The sequence below is a fragment of the Eretmochelys imbricata genome, chromosome 28 (assembly GCF_965152235.1).
Source record: "Eretmochelys imbricata isolate rEreImb1 chromosome 28, rEreImb1.hap1, whole genome shotgun sequence".
NCBI classification, from domain to species: Eukaryota; Metazoa; Chordata; order Testudines; family Cheloniidae; genus Eretmochelys; species Eretmochelys imbricata.
In genome coordinates, this window is record NC_135599.1 from 7,748,846 (window position 1) to 7,773,690 (window position 24,845).

General features: G+C 63.2%; 1 protein-coding gene and 3 non-coding genes across 4 annotated transcripts in view; all 4 read left to right on the forward strand.

The window, feature by feature from the left end:
* Nucleotides 1-24,845, forward strand: part of LOC144258263 (uncharacterized) — an 88,612-nt gene that overhangs the window by 27,150 nt on the left and 36,617 nt on the right.
* TRNAS-GCU (transfer RNA serine (anticodon GCU)) lies at nucleotides 6,788-6,869 on the forward strand. The gene has a single exon. It is a non-coding gene; the product is annotated as a tRNA-Ser (tRNA).
* Nucleotides 12,198-12,279, forward strand: TRNAS-GCU (transfer RNA serine (anticodon GCU)). The gene has a single exon. It is a non-coding gene; the product is annotated as a tRNA-Ser (tRNA).
* Nucleotides 15,057-15,138, forward strand: TRNAS-GCU (transfer RNA serine (anticodon GCU)). The gene has a single exon. It is a non-coding gene; the product is annotated as a tRNA-Ser (tRNA).

Consider the following 24,845-nt stretch of genomic DNA (forward strand, 5'->3'; position numbering starts at 1 on the left):
GGGCAGCTGCGGGGGGGAGGGGGCAGGGGCAGCTGCAGGGGGGAGGGGGCCAGAAGCAGGGGCAGCTGCGGGGGGGAGGGGGCAGAAGCAGGGGCAGCTGCGGGGGGGGAGGGGGCAGGCGTGGGGCAGCTGCGGGGGGGAGGGAGGTTGGGCAGGCGGAGGGGCAGCTGCAGGGGGGAGGGGGGCAGAGGCAGCTGCAGGGGGGAGGGGGCAGAAGCAGGGGCAGCTGCGGGGGGGAGGGGGCAGGCGTGGGGCAGCTGCGGGGGGGAGGGGGCAGGCGGAGGGGCAGCTGCAGGGGGGAGGGGGGCAGAGGCAGCTGCAGGGGGGAGGGGGCAGAAGCAGGGGCAGCTGCGGGGGGGGAGGGGGCAGGCGTGGGGCAGCTGCGGGGGGGAGGGGGCAGGCGGAGGGGCAGCTGCAGGGGGGAGGGGGGCAGAGGCAGCTGCAGGGGGGAGGGGGCAGAAGCAGGGGCAGCTGCGGGGGGGGAGGGGGCAGGCGTGGGGCAGCTGCGGGGGGGAGGGGGCAGGCGGAGGGGCAGCTGCAGGGGGGAGGGGGCAGAGGCAGCTGCAGGGGGGAGGGGGCAGGCGTGGGGCAGCTGCAGGGGGGAGGGCGAGGGGGCAGGGGCAGCTGCGGGGGGGAGGGGGCAGAAGCAGGGGCAGCTGCAGGGGGGGAGGGGGCAGCTGCGGGGCAGCTGCGGGGGGGAGGGGGGCAGAAGCAGGGGCAGCTGCAGGGGGGGAGGGGGCAGAAGCAGGGGCAGCTGCGGGGGGGAGGGGGCAGAGGCAGCTGCAGGGGGGAGGGGGGCAGAAGCAGGGGCAGCTGCGGGGGGGAGGGGGGCAGAAGCAGGGGCAGCTTGCGGGGGGGAGGGGGCAGGCGTGGGGCAGCTGCGGGGGGGAGGGGGCCAGAAGCAGGGGCAGCTGCGGGGGGGAGGGGGGCAGAAGCAGGGGCAGCTGCGGGGGGGAGGGGGCCAGGCGCGGGGCAGCTGCAGGGGGGAGGGGGGCAGAAGCAGGGGCAGCTGCGGGGGGGGAGGGGGGCAGGCGCAGGGGCAGCTGCAGGGGGGAGGGGGGCAGAAGCAGGGGGGAGGGGGGCAGAAGCAGGGGGGAGGGGGCAGAAGCAGGGGCAGCTGCAGGGGGGAGGGGGGCAGAAGCAGGGGCAGCTGCAGGGGGGGGAGGGGGCAGAAGCAGGGGCAGCTGCGGGGGGGAGGGGGCAGAAGCAGGGGCAGCTGCGGGGGGGGAGGGGGCAGGCGTGGGGCAGCTGCGGGGGGGAGGGGGGCAGAGGCAGCTGCAGGGGGGAGGGGGCAGAAGCAGGGGCAGCTGCGGGGGGGGAGGGGGCAGGCGTGGGGCAGCTGCGGGGGGGAGGGGGCAGGCGGAGGGGCAGCTGCAGGGGGGAGGGGGGCAGAGGCAGCTGCAGGGGGGAGGGGGCAGAAGCAGGGCAGCTGCGGGGGGAGGGGGCAGAAGCAGGGGCAGCTGCAGGGGGGGAGGGGGCAGCTGCGGGGGCAGCTGCGGGGGGGAGGGGGGCAGAAGCAGGGGCAGCTGCAGGGGGGGAGGGGGCAGAAGCAGGGGCAGCTGCGGGGGGGAGGGGGGCAGAAGCAGGGGCAGCTGCGGGGGGGAGGGGGGCAGAAGCAGGGGCAGCTGCGGGGGGGAGGGGGCAGGCGTGGGGCAGCTGCGGGGGGGAGGGGGCCAGAAGCAGGGGCAGCTGCGGGGGGAGGGGGGCAGAAGCAGGGCAGCTGCGGGGGGAGGGGGCAGGCGCGGGGCAGCTGCAGGGGGGAGGGGGGCAGAAGCAGGGGCAGCTGCGGGGGGGGAGGGGGCAGGCGCAGGGGCAGCTGCAGGGGGGAGGGGGGCAGAAGCAGGGGGGAGGGGGCAGAAGCAGGGGCAGCTGCAGGGGGGGAGGGGGCAGAAGCAGGGGCAGCTGCGGGGGGGAGGGGGCAGAAGCAGGGGCAGCTGCAGGGGGAGGGGGCAGAAGCAGGGGCAGCTGCGGGGGGGAGGGGGCAGAAGCAGGGGCAGCTGCAGGGGGGAGGGGGCAGAAGCAGGGGCAGCTGCGGGGGGGAGGGGGGCAGAAGCAGGGGCAGCTGCAGGGGGGAGGGGGGCAGAAGCAGGGGCAGCTGCGGGGGGGAGGGGGGCAGAAGCAGGGGGCAGCTGCGGGGGGAGGGGGCAGAAGCAGGGGCAGCTGCGGGGGGGAGGGGGCAGCTGCGGGGCAGCTGCAGGGGGAGGGGGGCAGAAGCAGGGGCAGCTGCGGGGGGGAGGGGGCAGAAGCAGGGGCAGCTGCAGGGGGGAGGGCGAGGGGGCAGGCGTGGGCAAGCTGCGGGGGGGAGGGGGCAGAAGCAGGGGCAGCTGCAGGGGGGGAGGGGAGCAGAAGCAGGGGCAGCTGCAGGGGGGAGGGGGCAGAAGCAGGGGCAGCTGCGGGGGGGAGGGGGCAGCTGCGGGGGGGAGGGGGGCAGGCGCGGGGCAGCTGCAGGGGGGAGGGGGCAGAAGCAGGGGCAGCTGCGGGGGGGGAGGGGGCAGAAGCAGGGGCAGCTGCGGGGGGGGAGGGGGCCAGAAGCAGGGGCAGCTGCGGGGGGGGAGGGGGCAGGCGTGGGGCAGCTGCAGGGGGGAGGGGGGCAGAAGCAGGGGCAGCTGCGGGGGGGAGGGGGCAGGCGTGGGGCAGCTGCGGGGGGGGAGGGGGGCAGAAGCAGGGGCAGCTGCAGCTATCTTCCCCCCCCCCCCGCCCCAGCTCTGACCCCACGGCCACCCCGCCTCCTGGCGTGGCCCTGCTCTCTGCCGCAACCCCCCCCCAGAGCCCAGACCACCCCCACGCCCCAGCTGGGTCCCGGCAGCCCCCCTCCGGGCCTGTGCGAAAGCAGCCCCTCATTTCTCCCGCGCGCGGGCAGGGCTGCGTGTCCCGGCCTGGCCCCCCCCGGGCCAGGTCTCCGCGCGTCCGGGAGGGAAACCTCCGGCTCTGGCCGTCTTTGCCCTCCCTGGGACGTCTGTCCCTGCTCGGGGCCAGCCAACGTCGGGGTGTGGGGAGTCTTCCCCCTTACGACCGGGGAAGGGCAGAGAGAAGAGGGCTTTTCGCTCTCTTTCTGTCCTCTCCGTTCTCTGCCCCTTCCTTTCCTTCCAGGGTCCCCCCGGGCATGGCAGGTCGGGCAGTGACCCCCTCCCTGCACCCAGGACCCGGGAGCCTTTGCAGCAAAAGGATCCCATGGGATCAGCAGCGAACAAGGGACTTTGCCACCGCCCAGGAGAGCCCAGCCGGGGACTAAAGGCAGCTCTGGGCTTTGCCTCTCGCCCTGCCTGGGAATCAAGGTCCCGCCTTTACAAAGAGCTAAAGACGCCTCAGCCCTGCCCTCCCCCGGGCTGAATTAATGTCCCATTTCCAACTATGTGCTCAGAATAAACGAATGCTTTGAGCATGGGCCTGCTCAACCCGGGGCTGTGAGTTCAATCCCTGAGGGGGCCATTTAGGGGTGTGGGGCAAAAATTGGGGATTGGTCCTGCTTTGAGCAGGGGGTTGGACTAGACACCTCCTGAGGTCCCTTCCCACCCTGCTAGTCTATGATATCTATGATAAATGTTCCTAACCCAGGTGAGTGGAGTTAATTCAGTTCTCAGCTTGAGTCCTTCACTCTCATGCCTTAGGGCATTGCACCACCATGGGGGTGTTTCATTTCCCTCCCCAGCTTCACACAGAGACACAATTTCCCTTGCACAGATCCCTGAACAGCAAAACCTCCCCGTGTCTCTTGTCCGAGCCCGGGCATTGAACTCCGTTGAACCCTTCCGTCCTGCAATGGCACTGGGCAGGCAGAGGGGACGCGGCCACCTGCATCCCTGGCGGCGAGACCTTCGCTCTCCTCTTTCTTCATGCTGCTGCTGTTATTCTGCGATATGTCCAGGATGGAACAAAAGGCCTCCAACCCCCTGGAAAAGCTCAGTGCCCAGGGGAAACCCTGACCCCTGCCGTTGGAATCACTGGCGTGCCGGCGAGATATGATGGGGAAAGGGGCTGTCTGAACGGCCAAGGGGGGGGATGAATCTCAGCCACGGCATGAATCACAGACACACGCTCCTCACGCTCCAGCCAGGAGGGAGACCGGCAGGAATGCCTGCTGGTCAGCCCTGGACCCACTCGCACACCCGCCCAGCCGTGAGGGTGCCGGGGAAGCTGGTCTGAGCAAAGAACGGGCAAGGAGCGTGCGGTGAGAACAGAGCCACGGCACAGAGAGACCAGCCCGGGAGCCCGGGACCTGTGGCCGAGTGGTTAAGGTGCTCGAGTGTCCATCCCTCGGGGTCTCCCCGCGCGGGTTTGAATCCCGCCGGCCGCGGAAGTGCTCGAGTCGGGCGGCCTGCAGTTTTACTGCCTGAGCATCCCTCAGGCCAACCCGCGCCAGGCTGGGCCTGACTCTTGGGCTGTCTACACTTAAAACATCACAGCACTTCCCAGTCGCCGCTCACTGCGGGGATGGGAGGAGTGGTCCTGTCCCTCTAGTTAATTCACTTCCCCGTGGGGTTAACAGAGGAATTCTTCCATCCACCTAGCGCTGTCTACACCAGGGCTTAGGTCAGCTTAACTACGTTGCTCAGGGGTGTGGATTTTTCACACCCGGCAAGAGACAGAGCTCTGCCAGTGTGAGTTTCCGGTGGAGACCAGCCCTTAGATCTGTCTCTTTCAGTGTGTGCAGGGAACTGCGAGAGTAAAACATCGACGCACACATACAGAGCCCGAATTCCCCAGGTTTAATCTCCCTGCACTTTCCAGACAGCCACAAAGTTCAGTTCATTCTTGCATAGGGAGGGAAAATAAAGGTAATGCTATTTTTCTGATTGATTAAATGAAGTTTAGAGATTAGTTATTTCCATTAAAATTAATTACTGATTCCTCAAAACAACACCCTAGCATTAAATAAGAACAGAGACAAACCTTGTCACGAAAGGCGAATTTCTCAAACGATCTGCAAAATATTATTAATTTCTAATCCGCCCCTTAGGAGATCTGGGCATCTCCAGTTTAACCGCTCTGCCTCCACCTTCCCAGGAGAAATGCCGTTCTTGGACATTCCCAGGCTCGGAAATCTGTGAAATTCAGACTATGAGCAGCAAACCTGGCTCCCCGCACCAGGAGGGATTTGGGAGTTTTGTTCCTTTTGCTTCGTCCTTTCCCATAACACAGAGAAATGTTTATGAACTGTAGGGCTGTCAAAGGATTACAAAAATTAATTGTGATTAATCTCAAGATTAAAAAAATAATCACGATTACATTTTAAATCGCACTGTTAGGCAATGTCACCAGAAAGTGAGACCAGGGGTTCGCATGGCAGTGTTGTAGCCGGCATTGCAAGGTATTTACGTGCCGGATACGCTAAACATTTGTAGGCCCCTTCGTGCTTCAGCCACCATTCCACTGTATGCTTTGGATTTTGTGCTGCAGTTGAAACCAATATATTTGAAAATGTAGAAAAACATCCAAAAATATTTATAACAAAGTTACCTTGCTATTCGGTTATTGTTTAAAAGTGTGGTTAAAACTCTGATTCATCGTGATTCATTTTTTAATTGAGTGAATTTGTTTGTTCTGAGTTAATCGCTTGAGTTAACTGAGATTAATTGACAGCCCTAATAAAAAGCCAAGCCCTACCCTCCTCAGCCAGCCAACAAACAGGGGCGGGGGGGGGGAATGTGCCAGGCAGCAGAGACGGCGGAAAAAAATGAAACGACAGAAAGCCTTCACTGCAAGTTCATAGCCCCTTAGCCCAAGCCTGGTGAGCCAGAGTCAGGTGAAACATGCCAGATCTGGTGACGTTTTATTGCAGTGTAGACGTATCCTAGCATCATGTCTACACTGCGATGAGAACACCCAGGGCACCTGTCTCAAAGCCCGGGGCAGCTGGCTCAGGCTTCTGGGGCTGCAGGGCTATAAATTTACAGTGGAGACACACGGGCTTGAACCCAGCCTCTGAGCCCCCACGAGGGGTGAGGGTCTCCGAGCCCAGGCTCTAGCCTGAGCCCAAATATCTACCCTGCCTTTTTTAGCCCCACAGCCTGAGCCCCAGGAGCCCAAGCCAGATGAGCCAGGCCGCAGGGCTCTTCTCATAGTACAGAGGCACTCTCGGGGTGTGTCTCCAATGCAGTGTCAGCCCAGGGTGAGCAGAACGCGAGTTAGCAGCCCCTAGATTTGCTAATTTCCACCTTGCGTATCTGCAATAGCTTGCTTCAGAATTGTTGAAACTGGGTCCCAAACCGGGGGATCCCCTGTCTGCGCTGCACGAGGTCCCATTATTTCACCAGACGGCGAAATCAGAACAGAGACCAATTTCGTCAGTAAAAGCTAATCTCTGAAACGACCCTCCAAACGGTGTGCATTCCCACCCCCACCGGGGCTCCGTGTGTACTCCACGGGCATCTTTCCACTAGGAATCATGCTCTGGGACATCCTCAGACGTGGCCATTTCTGAAACAGAGACTTTGAACAGCAACCCGCCCAGCCTCTTACCGCCGGGGCGAGCTCCGGGGTGACCTGGTGGCCGGACGGGAATTAAGCCCGGGGCTAGGAGACGGGCAGGGCGACCCTCGGCGGAGGAGGGTCCGCCCAGCCCCTTACCGCTCGGGTGAGCTCCGGGGTGACCTGGAACCCCTCTCTGCTCACCCAGCGGGTCTTTTGGGCTTTGTTCATCCCATTTAGTCTTGTACAATGGCACAGAGAACTTCTTTTTAACAGCCAAACTTTCCTGTCCTGTCCCTCCCTGGCTAGCCAGTGAGCTGGCAAAAAGTTTCCCAGAAGCACTGACTTTGGGAAGTGTTAAATTTAAACAAGCAGCTCAGATGGGGTGGCCGAGTGGTTAAGGCGATGGACTGCTAATCCATTGTGCTCTGCACGCGTGGGTTCGAATCCCATCCCCATCGGATGGTTTTAGTCTCCTTCCCACACACCCATCTCCACGCAACACCAAACTTCACCAGCGAGCCTGCTGCATCTCGACTCCAAACACAAGTCGGCCTTATCAGGCCCACGGGGCGGGGGGCTGGCAGAGGCAGGTGCTGGATGGTTTAAATTACGCTGACAGGCACCAGGCTTCATACCTGGGCCAGCCTGTGTGCGACAATCCAGCCTTAGGCAGGACCTTGCAGGGGGCAGAAATCCATGGTGGTCTATCCACCCAGGTTCAAATCTTGCCAACGACAGAAGCATTAGATTTCTGTTTTTTGCAGATCTGGTGCTTGAGCATCCTTACTCCATTTTAATTGCACTGTTAAACACTAATAGAATACCAATTGAAATGTATTATAAATACTTTTGGATGTTTTTCTACATTTTCAAATACATTGATTTCAATTACAACACAGAACACAAAGTGTCCAATGCTCACTTTATATTATTATATTTCATTACAAAGATTTACACTGTCAAAAAGAGAAACAAAAGAAATCGAGGTTTTTTTTTTCAATTCCCCCCAGACAGGTAGTGTTGTGCAATTTCTTTATTGTGAAAGTGCAACTTACAGATGTAGTTTTTTGTTACATAACTGCCCTCAAAAACAAAACCATGGAAAACTTTAGCGCCCAGAAGTCCACTCAGTCCTTCTTCTTGTTCAGCCAGTTGCTCAGACAAACAAGTTTGTTTGCATTTACGGGAGACAATGCTGCCGGCTTCTTCTTTACAGTGTCACCTGAAAGTGAGAACAAGCGTTCGCATGGCACTGTTGTGGCCGGCATTGCAAAGTATTACATGCCAGCTATGCTCAGTGTGTGAGTGCCTCTTCACGCTTCGGCCACCATCCCAGAGGACATGCATCCACGCTGACGACACTCATTTAAAAAATATTACGTTTGTGACTGAACTCCTTGGGGGAGAATTGTATGTGTCCCGCTCTGTAGTTTTATCCGCATTCTGCCATGTGTTTCATGTCCTGGCAGTCTCGGAGGATGAGCCAGCCCATGTTCGTTTCAAGAACACCTTCACAGCAGAGTTGACGAAACGCAAAGGAGGTACCAATGTGAGATTTCGAAAGATAGCCACAGCACTCGACCCAAGGTTTAAGAATCTGAAGTGCCTTCCAAAATCTGAGCGGGACGGGGCATGGCGCATGCTGTCAGAAGACTTAAAAGAGCAACGCTCCGATGCGGAAACTACAGAACCCGAACCACCAAAATAGAAAATCAGCCTTCTGCGGGTGGCATCTGACCCAGCCGATGAACATGAACGCGCCCCCGTCTGCACGGCTTTGGGGCTTTAGCGAGCCGAACCCGTCATCAGCAGCTGTGTGTGTGCATAGTTTGGCCCCATCACTGCAAGACTCCGGCAGCAGCCTCTGTCCCATTAGGGGGAGTTGAACCCCAATGTGATACCCCCCCAACCTGTCCTATGACCGTCCCCTCCCCTCACGCACCCTGGCGTCACAGTGCGGGAGGGGAGCGTCACACATTGGCACAGATGCTCTGCAGAGTCAGGGTGCTGAGAAGTTACTTCCCCCCGTTTCCCACTGCGGCTGAGCACAGCTGCCTGCCGTCAACCTCCCGTCACTCAGGTTCAACAAGGACAAGGGCAGAGTCCTGCACTTAGGACGGAAGAATCCCAGGCACCGCTACAGGCTGGGGACCGAATGGCTAGGCAGCAGTTCTGCGGAAAAGGACCTAGGGGTGACAGTGGACGAGAAGCTGGATAGGAGTCAGCAGTGTGCCCTTGTTGCCAAGAAGGCCAATGGCATTTTGGGATGTATTAGTAGGGGCATTGCCAGCCGATCGAGGGACGTGATCGTCCCCCTCTATTCGACATTGGTGAGGCCTCATCTGGAGTCCTGTGTCCAGTTTTGGGCCCCACACGACAAGAGGGATGTGGATAAATTGGAGAGAGTCCAGCGAAGGGCAACAAAAATGATGAGGGGACTGGAACACACGACTTATGAGGAGAGGCTGAGGGAGCTGGGATTGTTTAGTCTGCAGAAGAGAAGAATGAGGGGGGATTTGATAGCCGCTTTCAACTCCCTGAAAGGGGGTTCCAAAGAGGATGGCTCTAGACTGTTCTCAGTGGTGGCAGATGACAGAACGAGGAGTAATGGTCTCAAGTTGCAGTGGGGGAGGTCTAGGTTGGATATTGGGAAACACTATTTCACGAGGACGGTGGTGAAGCACTGGAATGGGTTCCCTAGGGAGGTGGTTGAATCTCCTTCCTTAGAGGTTTTTAAGGTCAGGCTTGACAAAGTCCTGGCTGGGATGATTTAGTTGGGGATCGGTCCTGCTTTGAGCAGGGGGTGGGACTAGATACCTCCTGAGGTCCCTTCCAACCCTGATCGTCTATGAGTCTACTCTACTTCCGCCTTGAATCTCGCTCTCCCAGCCTGCGTTCCTCCCCAACCCAGCCAGCCTATCTCACGGAGACCCGGCTCGCCGGGCTGCTGCCTGCCCCCTGTGCCTTAGCCAGCCCCGGCAGCTTGCAGGCCCTACCCGCTCCTGGAGCCACTCTTTTGTGGCGTCAAACGCCCGATCTTTCAGCCGCAGCCCTGAGCTTTTCCAAGTCACCCCGACGGCTCTCAGAGCACCCAGCCTAAAGGGCTGGGCTCCTGTCTCCAGCTGCGACCGCGATTTCCATTGACCTCTGTGACGTTTTCTGCCAGCTCCTGCCCCGCAGCTCCCAGCCCCTGCCCGGGTGGGGGGACCCCGCAGCTGCCCAGCTGCCCCGGGGGCTAGGGGGACCCTGCAGCAGCCCAGCCCCATAGGCAGGGGGACCCCAGAGTTCTCATGCATTGCAGCGGTGGGGGACCCAGGACCCCCAGCAGCCATGGGTGTGAGCCCACCTCCTCCCTTTTCTCAGGGATATTTTTCGTGAAAGCCAGGGACAGGTCACGGGCTTCCGTGAGTTTTTGTCTGTTGCCCGTGACCTGTCCCTGGCTTTTAGGAAAAATATTTGTTACAAAACCTTAGCTGCACACAAGACGTTTTTCCGGTGGAGCCATGAGCTTGAGTCCTTGAGCTTCCTTTAAATTCAGTCTCAGAGGAAAACATTTATTCGAACAGGGTGAAATGTGTACCGAGATGTCACAGCCGGGGGTGAGGGAGTGAGAGAACCTGGATTTGTGCAGGAAATGGCCTAACTTCATTATCATGCACATTGTGTAAAGAGTTGTCACTTTGGATGGGCTATCACCAGCAGGAGAGTGAATTTGTGTGGGGAGGTGGAGGGTGAGAAAACCTGGATTTGTGCTGGAAATGGCCTAACCTGTTGCTCACTTTAGATAAGCTATTACCAGCAGGACAGTGGGGTGGGAGGAGGTATTGTTTCATATTCTCTGTATATATATAAAGTCTGCTGCAGTTTCCACGGTATGCATCCGATGAAGTGAGCTGTAGCTCACGAAAGCTCATGCTCAAATAAATGGGTTAGTCTCTAAGGTGCCACAAGGACTCCTTTTCTTTTTGCGAATACAGACTAACACGGCTGTTACTCTGAAACCTCCCATGAACAGCTCTCTCTCTCTCTCGCTCAAGGTCCCCGTCCCCACAGCTCATGGAGAGTCGGGCCAAGGCGGGCGGGAGCTGGACAGAATCCCAGAGCCGTGTGAACGAAGGGAGGAAACGGGAACAGACTGCCCAGCTGCAGACTCTGCTCCTGGTGGGGTGACAGAAGGCAGGAGAGGGGCAGGAGGTTTTCCCTGCTAGGAAGGAAGGACTCATACATGCTCATGGGACTTGGCTCAGGGCTGCGGGAGTTAATGGGGATGGCGGCACCCAAGGGTGCTGTTCCACGTTTTCCCGCTGCCCAAAGTGCAGGGTGTCTGAGAAATATGTCAGTCCTCGCCCGTTACTTTTTCTCTGACTCAGTGAATGCAGCGGCCTCTCCCAGGAAAACACCATTTCCGTGTAAATGTCTACAAGTGTAATAGAAGGGAGTGAAACGGGAGGGCCGCACGGTGGTGCCAGAACCTAAGGAAAGAAACAGCGCGCTTCTGCCCTGTGAATTCATGGAGAGGGGGTCTCCTCATTGCCATGGGGAGGCGCCCCCCACCCTGACCCTTCCCTCCACCACCAGCCAGCACCGCCGGGGCCTGGTGCCTTCGTGGCTGTGGTGTGCGAGTGTCACTCAGCGCAAGGAGGTGGCCAGTCTCTTCCTGGCTGAGTGGTTGCATTTACACCTGTCTCTGACGCCTGAGTCAGGCCAGCTCAGCCCCCAGCCCCAGGCTGGCTCGGGGGCACGGGTCCCTGGGGGCCCAAGGCTGTGGGCAAGGCGGGTGGCTTCTCCCTCGCTCGGATCCCCAGGCGCTCTGTGTGGGTGCGATCTGCGGGCAGGCGGGCTGGGTTCAGTCGCCCCGGGCTGTTTCCTTGGCTGCAGCTGCCTGGCGGCGTTGGACTTCAGCTCCACCAGGCCAGCTCTGTGCAGGTTTGAATGCTGCCTGCCTTAGCTGCAGAGTCCAATCAAGGCAATGAGCAAGCCAGGGGGGACAGGGCACCCCATGCAGGAGCAAAGGGCTGTCAGCTGGAGGGGTTCGGGTGCGGCAGAGAACACAGGACAATGGGTGGGGGGTTGGGGTTGGGGGGCGGTGCCGCAGCCCGGGGGGTTAGTGGGTCTGGAGGCCCGGCTCCCCGTGTCCCTTTAAAAAACCAGGGTCTTTCTGTGCACGGAGCTCAGGAGAGAAAACTGAGACAGGCCCAGCCTGGAGTGCTTGGTAAGCCGGGTGCAAGCCAACAATCCATGTGTAATAAGGGTAAGTTCATTCATCTGGGAACGACGAATGCAGGCCATACTCAGAGGCTGCGGGAGCCTAGCCTGGGAAGCAGCGACTCCGAAAAATAACCGAATGACACCATTTCTCTTGTAAAACAATCATTCCTCAGAACAGCCACCAGGCAGAAGAGAGACTGCTTTTCCCAGGAGAGGCTAATTTCCCAGACCACCCTCCAGCTGGTCTGAATTCCCTCCACCCCTCTGTGGGCGCTCTGGGCCCCTGCGGTTTAATTGGTCCATGTCCATCTCCCCATTCGTGTCCATGATTTGGACGCTGGCGGATGTGGCCATTTCCGAAATACAGACGTTGCACAGCGAACCCGTCTCTGCACCTGCAAGGGGTATTTTGCGGGGGGGACGGGGACGGTGGGGGTTCATTGCACTTAGACTTCTACAATAGCACCGAAAACTTTCTTAAATAGCCAAACGTTCCCGTCCTGGCCAGCCGGCGAGCTGGCGAAAAGTTTCCCAGCAGCACTGACTTTGGGAAGTGTTAAATCTAAATGAGCAGCTCAGATGAGGTGGCCGAGTGGTTAAGGCGATGGACTGCTAATCCATTGTGCTCTGCACGCGTGGGTTCGAATCCCACCCTCGTCGGGCGCTTTTTAGGCTCCTTCCCATATGACCCTCTTCAGTTCAGTGACAGGCCCCCACACACGCACGCACAGAAACCTTCACAAAACAACAAACCTCCCCAGCGAACCTGCGGGATCCCTGCTCCTCTGACTCGGGAAACAAGCCGGCCTTGGCAGGCCCAGCTGCGGGCTGGTTTAATTTGCACTGACAGGCCCCAACCTGACACCGGGGCCAGCCCTGCCTCCTGCACCAGCCCAACCGTGCTGCACTGAACCCTCTCCCACCCCGGCTTCGGTCTCTCACGCCTGGTGGGCTCGGCCGTACGCACCTGGGAACGGGGCAGAAACGTGCCCAGTGGGAATTAATGTCACACTTTCTGATAGTCTAAGGGGACTGTTGGCCCTTTACTAAAACTCAGTGCGGGGGTTTTGCTTGGCTAGCTCCCAGTCCCAAAGGAACGGGGACGGGCGGGTGGGGAATCAGGACCCTGAGACTGGCAGTCCAGGTGGAGAGGCCAACGCTTCCAGTCAGCGTGATTGACGGGGCGGGCAGGCTAACCAGAGACCTTTGCAATTTTCCCCTTATTTTTTAATTGGTCGCTGTTGAATAAATTGCATTTGCTTTGAGCTTTATGCAATGATCAGTGGGTCCGGGAAGCGCCCAGAGTGGAGAGCGCATCCCGGGGTGGGCACACCCTAGCCTCTGTGCTATGTCAAGATGGGGGGGTCGAGCCCCCCACCCAGGAATCCTGGGCCCAGCCGAGTTGGGGTTACCAGGACTCTGCCCCACGGGGGCCACTGTTGGAGAGAGAACGGCGATTTTCTTTGTACCGACCCGGGAACAGGACATGAGCCAGCTCTTTCTCCAGTGCAAAGGGAACAGCATGCAAAGACCTGCTGGGGCTCAGCCAGGCTGATCCCCCGGAGCGGCTCGGCACCCCCCTGCTCCGACGGCAGCCGCTGATGGGGCTGGGCCCTCCGACAATCCTGCCCTGGGCAGGGCCGTGCACGGGGCAGACTATGCCAAGGAAGAATTGCCCCTGCCGGGGTGACACTAGCGTGTGTATGTGCAGGGAGGGGCCACCTCCCTCTGGGATGTTTCTCTCTCCTTCCCCCCCTTCTATGATACGACACGAGACAGACTGAACGGCCAAGGGGGGGGATGAATCTACAGCCACGGCATGAATCACAGACACACGCTCCTCACGCTCCAGCCAGGAGGGAGACCGGCAGGAATGCCTGCTGGTCAGCCCTGGACCCACTCGCACACCCGCCCAGCCGTGAGGGTGCCAGGGAAGCTGGTCTGAGCAAAGAACGGGCAAGGAGCGTGCGGTGAGAACAGAGCCACGGCACAGAGAGACCAGCCCGGGAGCCCGGGACCTGTGGCCGAGTGGTTAAGGTGCTCGAGTGTCCATCCCTCGGGGTCTCCCCGCGCGGGTTTGAATCCCGCCGGCCGCGGAAGTGCTCGAGTCGGGCGGCCTGCAGTTTTACTGCCTGAGCATCCCTCAGGCCAACCCGCGCCAGGCTGGGCCTGACTCTTGGGCTGTCTACACTTAAAACATCACAGCACTTCCCAGTCGCCGCTCACTGCGGGGATGGGAGGAGTGGTCCTGTCCCTCTAGTTAATTCACTTCCCCGTGGGGTTAACAGAGGAATTCTTCCATCCACCTAGCGCTGTCTACACCAGGGCTTAGGTCAGCTTAACTACGTTGCTCAGGGGTGTGGATTTTTCACACCCGGCAAGAGACAGAGCTCTGCCAGTGTGAGTTTCCGGTGGAGACCAGCCCTTAGATCTGTCTCTTTCAGTGTGTGCAGGGAACTGCGAGCGTAAAACATCGACGCACACATACAGAGCCCAAATTCCCCAGGTTTAATCTCCCTGCACTTTCCAGACAGCCACAAAGTTCAGTCCACTGTTGCTTCGGGAAGGGAAATAAAGGCAACGCTATTGTTATGATTAAATAAAGTTTACAGATGAGTTATTTACATTAAAATTAATTATGGATTCCTCTAAATAACACCGTATTATGACATAAGAACAGAGACAAACCTTCTCACTAAAGGCAAATTTCCAAGACGATCCGTAAAATATTATTAATTTCCAATCCTGACCCCAAGGGAGGTCTGGACATCTCCAGTTTAACTGCTCTGCATCCACCTTCCCATTAGAAATGTTGTTCTTGGACATTCCCAGACTTGGAAAACTGTGAAATTCAGACTACGAGCAGCAAACCTGGCTCCCTGTACCAGGAGGGACTTGGGAGTTTTCTTCCTTTCACCTTACAGTCACACGGAGACAGTTTTACAAAAAGCCAAACCCTCCCCTCCTCAGCCAGGCAAGGAGCTGGGGAAAATGTTATGGGCAGCAGAGGCCATGGCAACAATTCAATGACAGCAAACCCATCAGCAAGGTGCCCAAGTAGCTAAAGCAACGGGCTGGTTCTCTCTGGTGTCATATTTGTTGGCCACTTTCATGGTTCTCGCTTCTCTCCCCAACAACCGCCTCCCTCCTTCAGTTCAACGACAGCCCCGCCTGCATTTCCTGCTTCTCACAAAAAGCCGGTCGACACTGTGCGGGGCGCAGAGCTGCACCAGAGGGAACCAGAGAAGCACCCTGAGGTGGAGGCCGAGCCAAGGGTGACCAGACAGCAAACATGGGGTGGGGGTAATAGGAGCCGATATAAGAAAAAGACCCAAAAATCGGGACTGTCCCTAGAAAATCGGGACATCTGGTCACCCTAGCAGAGCTGCAGCAGCGAGGGGCGAGAGGTGCAGGCCAGGAGGTGGGTGCATGGCTCAGATGAGGTGGCCGAGTGGTTAAGGCGATGGACTGCTAATCCATTGTGCTCTGCACGCGTGGGTTCAAATCCCATCCCCATCGGATGATTTTAGTCTCCTTCCCATACGCCCATCTTCGGTCCAGGGACAGGCCCCTACACGCATAACACGACAAACCTCACCAGCGAGCCTGCTGGATCCCTGCTTCGGAGACTCAAAACACAGGCCAGCCTTGGCAGGCCCAGGCGTTGGATGGTTTAAATTACCCTGACAGGCACCGGCTTGCTACCTGGGCCCGTCTGGCTCCCCACACCCTTCAATACTGCTAAACACCATGGCATTGGGCAGGCATGGCATTCGGCTGATTATTCACCAGGACCCCCCAAATCTTTCCCAGTCACTGCTTCCCGGCATAGCATCCCCCGTCCTTCAGTAGGGCCGACAGTCCTTGCTCCGACATGTGTCCATTTCCATTTAGCTTCATTAAAACACCTTCTGTTTGCTTGCACCCAGCTAACCAAAGGACCCAGATCAGTCGGTATCACTGGCTGGATTTTCTCACCTGAGCGGAGGGCAGAGAAAGTCCTCATTTTCTAAAGAGACTCGGGGAACCCAGAGCGGAGAAGCTGGGACTCCAGACTCATTCAGCCCCCCAACAGCACATCTTGGGGGGGCAGGGGCTGCGGTTCAGGAGTGAGGGGCACCGGCAGGGCTGGGGTGGGGGCAGGGCTAGGCTAGCAGGGGCTGCAGGTCGGGAGTGAGGGGCATCCGGCAGAGCTGGTGGGGGCTGCGGATCGGGAGTGAGGGGCACCAGCAGAGCTGTGGGGGGCAGGGCTGGGCTAGCAGGGGGCTGCGGGTCGGGAGTGAGGGGCACCAGCAGGGCTGGGGGGCAGGGCTGCGCTGGCAGGGGCTGCGGGTCAGGAGTGAGGGGCACCGGCAGAGCTGGGAGGCCCAGGGCTGGGCTAGCAGGGGGCTGCGGGTCGGGAGTGAGGGGCACCGGCAGAGCTGGGGGGGGCAGGGCTGGGGGAGCAGGGGGCTGTGGGTTGGGAGTGAGGGGCACCAGCTGGGCTAGCAGGGGCTGCGGGTCGGGAGTGAGGGGCACCAGAAGAGCTGGAGGGGGGCAGGGCTGGGGGAGCAGGGGGCTGCGGGTTGGGAGTGAGGGGCACGGGCAGAGCTGGGAGGCCCAGGGCTGGGCTAGCAGGGGCTGTGGGTCGGGAGTGAGGGGCACAGGCAGAGCTGGGGGGGCAGGGCTGGGGGAGCAGGGGGCTGCGGGTCCGGAGTGAGGGGCACCGGCAGAGCTGGGGGGGGCAGGGTTGGCCTAACAGGGGCTGTGGGTCGGGAGTGAGGGGCACTGGCCGAGCTGGTGGGGGCTGCGGGTCGGGAGTGAGGGGCACCGGAAGAGCTGGGGGGGGGCAGGGCTGGGGGAGCAGGGGGCTGCGGGTCGGGAGTGAGGGGCACCGGCAGAGCTGGGGGGGGGCAGGACTGGGGGAACAGGGGCTGCGGATCAGGAGTGAGGGGCACGGGCAGGGCTGGGGGGGCAGGACTGGCCTAGCAGGGAGCTGCAGGTCGGGAGTGAGGGGCACCGGCAGAGCTGGGGGGGGCAGGGCTGGGGGAGCAGGGGGCTGCGGGTCGGGAGTGAGGGGCACTGGCAGAGCTGGGGGGGGCAGGGCTGGGGGAGCAGGGGCTGCGGATCGGGAGTGAGGGGCACCGGCAGAGCTGGGGGGGGCAGGGCTGGGGGAGCAGGGTCTGTGGGTCGGGAGTGAGGGGCACCGGCAGAGCTGGGGGGGGCAGGGTTGGGCTAGCAGGGTCTGTGGGTCGGGAGTGAGGGGCACCGGAAGAGCTGGAGGGGGCAGGGCTGTGGGAGCAGGGGGCTGTGGGTCGGGAGCGAGGGGCACGGGCAGAGCTGGGGGCGGGCCAGGGCTGGGGGGCCAGGGCTGGGGGAGCAGGGGGCTGCGGGTCGGGAGTGAGGGGCACCGGCAGAGCTGGGGGGGGCAGGGTTGGGCTAACAGGGGCTGTGGGTCGGGAATGAGGGGCACCGGAAGAGCTGGGGGGGGCAGGGCTGGGGGAGCAGGGGGCTGCGGGTCGGGAGTGAGGGGCACCGGCAGAGCTGGGGGGGGCAGGGCTGGGGGAGCAGGGGCTGCGGATCGGGAGTGAGGGGCACCGGCAGAGCTGGGGGGGGCAGGGCTGGGGGAGCAGGGGGCTGCGGGTCAGGCGTGAGGGGCACCGGCAGAGCTGGGGGGGGCAGGGTTGGGCTAGCAGGGTCTGTGGGTCGGGAGTGAGGGGCACCGGAAGAGCTGGAGGGGGCAGGGCTGGGGGAGCAGGGGGCTGTGGGTCGGGAGCGAGGGGCACGGGCAGAGCTGGGGGGGGGCAGGGCTGGGGGGGGGCAGGGCTGGGGGAGCAGGGGGCTGCGGGTCGGGAGTGAGGGGCACCGGCAGAGCTGGGGGGGGCAGGGCTGGGGGAGCAGGGGGCTGCGGGTCGGGAGTGAGGGGCACCGGCAGAGCTGGGGGGGGCAGGGCTGGGGGAGCAGGGGGCTGCGGGTCGGGAGTGAGGGGCACCAGCAGAGCTGGGGGGGGCAGGGCTGGGCTAGCAGGGGGCTGCGGGTCGGGAGTGAGGGGCACCGGCAGAGCTGGGGGGGGGCAGGGTTGGGCTAGCAGGGGCTGCGGGTCAGGAGTGAGGGGCACAGGCAGAGCGAAGGGGGGCAGGGCTGGGGGAGCAGGGGCTGCGGGTCGGGAGCGAGGTACACGGGCAGGGCTGGGGGGGCAGGGCTGGGCTAGCAGGGGGCTGCGGGTCGGGAGTGAGGGGCACCGGTAGAGCTGGGGGGGGCAGGGCTGGGCTAGCAGGGGCTGCGGGTCGGGAGTGAGGGGCACCGGTAGAGCTGGGGGGGGCAGGGCTGGGCTAGCAGGGGGCTGCGGGTCGGGAGTGAGGGGCACCGGTAGAGCTGGGGGGGGCAGGGCTGGGCTAGCAGGGGGCTGCGGGTCGGGAGTGAGGGGCACCGGCAGAGCTGGGGGGGGCAGGGCTGGGGGAGCAGGGGGCTGCGGGTCGGGAGTGAGGGGCACCGGCAGAGCTGGGGGGGGCAGGGCTGGGGGAGCAGGGGGCTGCGGGTCGGGAGTGAGGGGCACCAGCAGAGCTGGGGGGGGCAGGGCTGGGCTAGCAGGGGGCTGCGGGTCGGGAGTGAGGGGCACCGGAAGAGCTGGGGGGGCAGGGCTGGGGGAGCAGGGGGCTGCGGGTCGGGAGTGAGGGGCACCGGCAGAGCTGGGGGGGGCAGGGCTGGGGGAGCAGGGGGCTGCGGGTCGGGAGTGAGGGGCACCGGCAGAGCTGGGGGGGGCAGGGCTGGGGGAGCAGGGGGCTGCGGGTCGGGAGTGAGGGGCACCAGCAGAGCTGGGGGGGGCAGGGCTGGGCTAGCAGGGGGCTGCGGGTCGGGAGTGAGGGGCACCGGCAGAGCTGGGGGGGGGCAGGGTTGGGCTAGCAGGGGCTGCGGGTCAGGAGTGAGGGGCACAGGCAGAGCGAAGGGGGGCAGGGCTGGGGGAGCAGGGGCTGCGGGTCGGGAGCGAGGTACACGGGCAGGGCTGGGGGGGCAGGGCTGGGCTAGCAGGGGGCTGCGGGTCGGGAGTGAGGGGCATGGGCAGAGCTGGGGGGGCAGGGCTGGGCTAGCAGGGGGCTGCGGGTCGGGAGTGAGGGGCACTGGCAGAGCTGGGGGGGGCAGGGTTGGGGGAGCAGGGGCTGCGGATCAGGAGTGAGGGGCATGGGCAGAGCTGGGGGGGCAGGACTGGCCTAGCAGGGAGCTGCAGGTCGGGAGTGAGGGGCACCGGCAGAGCTGGGGGGGGCAGGGCTGGGGGGGCAGGGCTGGGGGAGCAGGGGGCTGCGGGTCGGGAGTGAGGGGCACCGGCAGAGCTGGGGGGGGCAGGGCTGGGGGAGCAGGGGCTGCGGATCGGGAGTGAGGGGCACCGGCAGAGCTGGGGGGGCAGGGCTGGGGGAGCAGGGGGCTGCGGGTCAGGAGTGAGGGGCACCGGCAGAGCTGGGGGGGGCAGGGTTGGGCTAGCAGGGTCTGTGGGTCGGGAGTGAGGGGCACCGGAAGAGCTGGAGGGGGCAGGGCTGGGGGAGCGGGGGCTGCGGATCAGGAGTGAGGGGCATGGGCAGAGCTGGGGGGGCAGGGCTGGGCTAGCAGGGGGCTGCGGGTCGGGAGTGAGGGGCACCGGCAGAGCTGGGGGGGGCAGGGCTGGGGGAGCAGGGCTGGGGGAGCAGGGGGCTGCGGGTCGGGAGTGAGGGGCACCGGCAGAGCTGGGGGGGCAGGGCTGGGCTAGCAGGGGCTGCGGGTCGGGAGTGAGGGGCACCGGCAGAGCTGGGGGGGCAGGGCTGGGGGAGCAGGGGGCTGCGGGTCAGGAGTGAGGGGCACCGGCAGAGCTGGGGGGGGCAGGGTTGGGCTAGCAGGGTCTGTGGGTCGGGAGTGAGGGGCACCGGAAGAGCTGGAGGGGGCAGGGCTGGGGGAGCAGGGGGCTGTGGGTCGGGAGCGAGGGGCACGGGCAGAGCTGGGGGGGGCAGGGCTGGGGGGGCAGGGCTGGGGGAGCAGGGGGCTGCGGGTTGGGAGTGAGGGGCACCGGCAGAGCTGGGGGGGGCAGGGCTGGGGGAGCAGGGGGCTGCGGGTCGGGAGTGAGGGGCACCGGCAGAGCTGGGGGGGGCAGGGCTGGGGGAGCAGGGGCTGCGGATCGGGAGTGAGGAGCACGGGCAGGGCTGGGGGGGCAGGGCTGGGGGAGCAGGGGGCTGCGGGTTGGGAGTGAGGGGCACCGGCAGAGCTGGGGGGGGCAGGGCTGGGGGAGCAGGGGGCTGCGGGTCAGGAGTGAGGAGCACGGGCAGGGCTGGGGGGGCAGGGCTGGGGGAGCAGGGGGCTGCGGGTTGGGAGTGAGGGGCACGGGCAGAGCTGGGGGGGGCAGGGCTGGGGGAGCAGGGGCTGTGGGTCAGGAGTGAGGGGCACAGGCAGAGCGAAGGGGGGCAGGGCTGGGGGAGCAGGGGCTGCGGGTCGGGAGTGAGGGGCACCGGAAGAGCTCGGGGGGCAGGGCTGGGCTAGCAGGGGGCTGCGGGTCGGGAGTGAGGGGCACCGGCAGAGCTGGGGGGGCAGGGCTGGGGGAGCAGGGGGCTGCGGGTCAGGAGTGAGGGGCACCGGCAGAGCTGGGGGGGGCAGGGTTGGGCTAGCAGGGTCTGTGGGTCGGGAGTGAGGGGCACCGGAAGAGCTGGAGGGGGCAGGGCTGCGGGAGCAGGGGGCTGTGGGTCGGGAGCGAGGGGCACGGGCAGAGCTGGGGGGGGCAGGGCTGGGGGGGCAGGGCTGGGGGAGCAGGGGGCTGCGGGTTGGGAGTGAGGGGCACCGGCAGAGCTGGGGGGGGCAGGGCTGGGGGAGCAGGGGGCTGCGGGTCGGGAGTGAGGGGCACCGGCAGAGCTGGGGGGCGCAGGGCTGGGGGAGCAGGGGCTGCGGGTCGGGAGTGAGGGGCACCGGCAGAGCTGGGGGGGGCAGGGCTGGGGGAGCAGGGGGCTGCGGGTCGGGAGTGAGGGGCACCGGCAGAGCTGGGGGGGGCAGGGCTGGGGGAGCAGGGGGCTGTGGGTTGGGAGTGAGGGGCACAGGCAGAGCTAGGGGGGCAGGGCTGGGCTAGCAGGGGCTGCGGGTCGGGAGTGAGGGGCACAGGCAGAGCTGGGGGCAGCAGGGCTGGGGGAGCAGGGGGCTGCAGGTCGGGAGTGAGGGGCACCGGCAGAGCTAGGGGGGGCAGGGCCGGGGGAGCAGGGGCTGCGGATCAGGAGTGAGGGGCACCGGAAGAGCTGGGGGCGCAGGGCTGGGCTAGCAGGGGGCTGCGGGTTGGGAGTGAGGGGCACGGGCAGAGCTGGGGGGGGCAGGGCTGGGGGAGCAGGGGCTGTGGGTCAGGAGTGAGGGGCACAGGCAGAGCGAAGGGGGGCAGGGCTGGGGGAGCAGGGGGCTGCGGGTCGGGAGTGAGGGGCACCGGCAGAGCTGGGGGGGGCAGGGCTGGGGGAGCAGGGGCTGCGGATCGGGAGTGAGGGGCATGGGCAGAGCTGGGGGGGCAGGGCTGGGCTAGCAGGGGGCTGCGGGTCGGGAGTGAGGGGCACCGGCAGAGCTGGGGGGGGCAGGGCTGGGGGAGCAGGGGCTGCGGATCGGGAGTGAGGGGCATGGGCAGAGCTGGGGGGGCAGGGCTGGGCTAGCAGGGGGCTGCGGGTCGGGAGTGAGGGGCACCGGAAGAGCTGGGGGGGGGGCAGGGCTGGGGGAGCAGGGGCTGCGGGTCGGGAGTGAGGGGCACCAGCTGGGCTAGCAGGGGCTGCAGGTCGGGAGTGAGGGGCACCGGAAGAGCTGGGGGGGGCAGGGCTGGGGGAGCAGGGCTGGGGGAGTAGGGGGCTGCGGGTCGGGAGTGAGGGGCACGGGCAGGGCTGGGGGGGCAGGGCTGGGCTAGGAGGGGGCTGCGGGTCAGGAGTGAGGGGCACGGGCAGGGCTGGGGGGGCAGGGCTGGGGGAGCAGGGGGCTGCGGGTCGGGAGTGAGGGGCACGGGCAGGGCTGGGGGGGCAGGGCTGGGGGAGCAGGGGGCTGCGGGTCGGGAGTGAGGGGAACCGGCAGAGCTGGGGGGAGACCAGGGCTGGGGGAGCAGGGGCTGCGGATCAGGAGTGAGGGGCACGGGCAGGGCTGGGGGGGCAGGACTGGCCTAGCAGGGGGCTGCGGGTCAGGAGTGAGGGGCACCAGCAGAGCTGGGGGGGGCAGGGCTGGGCTGGCAGGGGGCTGCGGATCCGGAGTGAGGGGCACGGGCAGGGCTGGGGGGGCAGGACTGGCCTAGCAGGGGGCTGCGGGTCAGGAGTGAGGGGCACGGGCAGAGCTGGGGGGGCAGGGCTGGGGGAGCAGGGGGCTGCGGGTCGGGAGTGAGGGGCACCAGCAGAGCTGGGGGGGGCAGGGCTGGGGGAGCAGGGGCTGCGGATCAGGAGTGAGGGGCACGGGCAGGGCTGGGGGGGCAGGACTGGCCTAGCAGGGGGCTGCGGGTCGGGAGCGAGGGGCACTGGCCGAGCTGGCAGGGGGCATGAGGCGTCTGCCTTGGAGGTGCGTTACACTGAAATTGACCCCCAAGAAAGAGACAGGAACGGGGAGTCTCACCCGTTCTAACATGATTTCTTCGTACTCCACCCCGTTCACCTGGACAGAATGGGTGGGGACCGCATGAGAACTGGGCCCCTGTGCGGCCGAACGAAGGACAAAGAACGAAAGAAAGAACGAAAAGCCACAAGATCTATTTGCCAACATCATGCAAGACCTGTCCCCCCAGATTCACCCTCCCCCAATTCTCCAGGGGGGGTCTTCCACCCTACCCCACAGACCGCCCCCCCCACCTGGGAAACGGGGTAAGAACTACAAGCAGGATTCTCTATTGAACAGAAGCAGAAGTGGGGGCCAGAGGTGAGTTTGGGGGGGAAGGTTCAGGGGCTGGGGGTGTTTGGGGGGAGGGGAAGATTTGGAGGGGAGTTTGGGGGAGGTCAGGGTGGGTTGGTGGAGATTTGGGGGGTCAGAGATGAGTTTGGGGGGTCAAATCAGGGGTGAGTTTGGGGGGAAGGCTGGGGGCTGGGGAGAGTTTGGGGAGAGGGTTCGGGGGCTGTGGGGAGTGGAAGATTCAGAGGGGAGTTTGGGGGAGGTCAGGGTGGGTTGGGGGAGATTTGGGAGGAAGGTTTGGGGAGGAAGATCAAGGGGTGAGTTTGGGGGGAAGGTTGGGTCAGGGGTAGTTTGGGGGAAGGTTTGGGGGGTCAGATCAGGGGTGAGTTTCTGGGGAAGGCTTGGGGGCAGGGGAGAGCTTTGGGGGAAGGTTTGGGGAGTCAGATCAAAGGGTGAGCTTGGGGGTAAGGTTGGGGGCAGGGGGAGGTTGGGGGGAAGGTTGGGTGGCTGGGGGGAGTTTGGGGGAGGGAAAGATTGGGGGGGGAGTGTGGGTGGTGGGAACGGTTCCCAGAGATCAACATGCATCTAGGAGGAAGCTGTACCGGTCCAAGCCCCTCCCCGCCTTCGCTACTCACATAGGCTAGTGCCTCCAGGGTGTCCATATCGGCGAGGACCGGAGGAGAATTCGCCTGCAGGAGAGACACCCCCAGACCGGAGCCACGTATCCCACCCAGCGCTCCCCGCACAGGCCTGCCACCCCAAGGAGCATCTGGCTAGAGAATACCCCGCTCCCACTGGGCAAAGCCAACGCCGTAACGGAGACACGGGATTGGGGGTGACCCACCGAGCGGGCTCCGGGCCAAGGAGCGGCCAGGGCGGGCGCTGGGGTGGAGCCCGGGCGGCAGGTGCGGGGCTCACGGTGGAAGCCCCCGGTCGCCACGAGAAACAGGCTGGACCCGCACTGGGGAAGCGGCCTGCGCTAACTTGGGGGTGAAATCATTGTCATGAGGGCGAAGAACCCACAAACCCAGCGTCACAACCAGTGACGGCGGGTCGTCCTCATTTTGCACCAGCCCTCGCGAGAACTCACTTTGTCAATGCCCGTGGAAGAACTGGGTTGTTTCTTTCCTTTGGGGCTGGCGCCGTCATGGGCCCATTTCATTTTACTCATTTCTATTCAAATTGCCCAGAAATGCTAATTCCTTGGGCGAGGCCCAGGAGCTGAGGCTGAGCCAGTAAATAGACCATGGCTGAACTATTTCCCTGGCCCCGGCACGTTTTTACAGCTGGAAAACATTCACTAGCCACTCGCTTCGCGTCCCGACAGAGCGGACAAAGCCCCCGGCTCTTTCGCTTTTCACTGGTTCTTTTCACTTTTCCACGTCCGGCGGCGTCTCTGGCTGGGCAGTTCACGGGAGACGCCCTCCAATGTTCGCTTTGTTCACGCAGCTCCAGGCGTCTCTACAGGACTGACATGAAGGGGAAAGGAGTCCAGGAGAGCAGGTTGTATTTCAAGGAATCCCTGTTGAGGTTACAGTGACAAACCATGCCGATGTGTCGAAAGAATAGTAAATATGGCAGGTGACCAGCTTGGCTTAATGGTGAAATCCTAGCGGATCTTAAACATAAAAAAGAAGCTTACAAGAAGTGGAAGATTGGACAAATGACCAGGGAAGAGTATAAAAATATTGCTCGGGCATGTAGGAATGAAATCAGGAGGGCCAAATCGCACCTGAAGCTGCAGCTAGCGAGAGATGTCAAGAGTAACAAGAAGGGTTTCTTCAGGTATGTTGGCAACAAGAAGAAAGCCAAGGAAAGTGTGGGCCCCTTAATGAATGAGGGAGGCAACCTAGTGACAGAGGATGTGGAAAAAGCTAATGTACTCAATGCTTTTTTTGCCTCTGTCTTCACGAACAAGGTCAGCTCCCAGACTGCTGCGCAGGGCATCACAACATGGGGAATAGATGGCCAGCCCTCTGTGGAGATAGAGGTGGTTAGGGACTATTTAGAAAAGCTGGACGTGCACAAGTCCATGGGGCCGGACGAGTTGCATCCGAGAGTGCTGAAGGAATTGGCGGCTGTGATTGCAGAGCCATTGGCCATTATCTTTGAAAACTCGTGGCGAACGGGGGAAGTCCCGGATGACTGGAAAAAGGCTAATGTAGTGCCAATCTTTAAAAAAGGGAAGAAGAAGGATCCTGGGAACTACAGGCCAGTCAGACTCACCTCAGTCACCGGAAAAATCATGGAGCAGGTCCTCAAAGAATCAATCCTGAAGCACTTCATGAGAGGAAAGTGATCAGGAACAGTCAGCATGGATTCACCAAGGGAAGGTCATGCCTGACTAATCTAATCGCCTTCTATGATGAGATTACTGGTTCTGTGGATGAAGGGAAAGCAGTGGATGTATT